This window comes from Tupaia chinensis, unplaced genomic scaffold (genome assembly GCF_000334495.1).
Source record: "Tupaia chinensis unplaced genomic scaffold, TupChi_1.0 Scaffold000243_1, whole genome shotgun sequence".
Taxonomy (NCBI): Eukaryota; Metazoa; Chordata; class Mammalia; order Scandentia; family Tupaiidae; genus Tupaia; species Tupaia belangeri.
This window is the reverse complement of record NW_006159721.1, coordinates 1,169,467-1,171,595: the sequence shown is the minus strand read 5'-3', so window position 1 is coordinate 1,171,595 and position 2,129 is coordinate 1,169,467. Positions and strand designations below refer to the sequence as shown.

Genomic DNA, 2,129 nt, shown 5'->3' with positions numbered 1-2,129 from the left:
AAACCATCCTTGCATCCCTGGGATAAAACTTACCTGGTCACAGTGTACAATCTTAATATGCTGTTGAATTTGGTTTGCTAACATCTTTTTTAACGTTTTTGGGGCACTGTGTTGCCCAGCACTCTACCAGCCTGGGCTCACCACTCCCACTGGGAAATTGGGCCTGGCCTCTGTAGATCCCCTGTTTTGAGCACACCCTCAGACCCTGGGAGTAACCTTGAAACTTTTGGAACTCCATTGTCCAGTGCTCTAGAGGCCTGGGCTCACCCCACCTACTGGGAGGTTTGGGCCTATTCCCAGCAGGATTCCTCTTGTGAGTGTACCCTCAGACCAGGAGTAACTTTGGAATTTTTGGTACACCAGCCCACATTCTGTGCTGGGCACAGTGCATGGTTAATCCTCTTTACTAAATTATATCTACTTAGCTTGTTTTGACTTCATCAAAAGCTGAAAGTTTGGCAGAGGAGCCAAGCTCCTGAAGTTACCTATAACTGCTCTGATCTGGGAGATATAGCCATCCAGTAGAAACACACCTAGAAATTAAGGGTGAAATTTATTCTTCCAATACTACAGAATTCACTCCAATAAACAGGAAAAAGTGAATACTGTATCAGATGACCATAAACCATCATAAATCTTGAAGAAACATGAGAAAACAAGGGGGTAGCTCTCTCCCAGGTGAACGCAGTAGTCCTTCACCAAAAATGGACAGCAAAGAGGAATATATGTAAATGTCAGAAAAATAATTTCCAACATTCATAGTGACAAAACTCAATGAGATGCAAGAGAAAATGGACAATCAATTCCAAGAAATGAGAAAATAATTTCAAGACATGAAAGATATTAGTAGTTCAGAAGGTTAGATCTCTTTTTAACCATGAGGTCAAACTTAACAAAGTATATGACTGTGAATGAAAAAATATAAGAAAGAATCAGGCATCAGTGTATTTTCTTTCTTTTTCTTTTCTTTTCTTTTTCTTTTCTTTTTTTTTTTTTTTCTTTTTTTTTTTTTTTTTTTAATTCTTGGGAACTATGAAGTCCTTGAGAGAACGGCTCATTTCTGCAGATTATTTTCCAAACATGTACAAAATGGAACCAAAATGAAGAGCTCCTTAAGAACCTGAAGATGTGCAACATTCAAGGCCATGATTAACCAGTAGCAAGTGTTCCAGCCTTCAGTTGCACCTGCTTCCTCTTCTTGCTCCCAAGAGTTAGCAGGATGAAAACATCTTCCCAGTGATTATTTTCATTTCTTTTGTCTTGGCATCAGGGCGTGCACAGGAAGTCTGAACTTGAGGAAGTCTGACATTTTTGCTTGCATACGTGTGTGAATAAAGGCCTTAGAGCACTTGGTGTGATAATGCAGGTAGTCCCGGAATGTGTGGATCAGGTTGATGGTGTTGTCTCAAGTGCTGGCACTGGTGTGGCAAGGCAAAGGAACAGCATGAAGTGATTCTAATGTTGTTGCCCACAGTACCATCCATGTTTTTCAGCTCCAGAGGAGGTTCCCTGTAGCTAAAGAGGACCTGAGGGGCTGTGTGGCTGGCTCTGCATCCTTCTTTGAACTCTTGCATGAACACCTTCCCAATGACCACATCATTGTTGTCCTTAAACACTGTCCTGAAGACTACCATGACTCTGTCTGTTTAGACTCAACATACGTGGTCTCATCATACCTATAATGGATAACTGCCCTGTTCTCACTTTCTTTGACCTCTTCTTGGAATTGGAAGTATTTCTCAAAGACAGAGGCAAAACAATTTTGCTTAAACATGCCAGCTTGATGTACTATGGAATCCTTGGATAGAGGGAGAATTTCAAGGTCATATACCAAAGAGATATTGTATCCTGCTTCTGGGTTTACCAAGAAGCTCCCATACACCTTTTTTAATAACTCATCAGCACCATGTGGCTGAAGTTCCTTGTAAAATTTCAAAGAAATACTGACCATCACTTTTGTTTTGTCTCCACTAGGATTTGAAATATGATAGAGGACTCCATCAAAATCTGCAAATGTTACTTCTACTGCTTCTGGTTTGTTTCCAGTGGCTGCATTCTCAAACTTGAGCACAAGTGTCTTCTCGATGATGCAATTTTTCACCTCCAGCAGGATCCGGGAAGTGGGCGGG

The 2,129-nt window shown here is 41.1% G+C and overlaps 1 pseudogene; it reads right to left on the bottom strand.

The window, feature by feature from the left end:
- Window positions 1-1,097: 1,097 nt before the first annotated feature.
- Window positions 1,098-2,128, bottom strand: LOC102468855 (actin-related protein 2/3 complex subunit 2 pseudogene; annotated as a pseudogene).
- Window position 2,129: the final 1 nt, after the last annotated feature.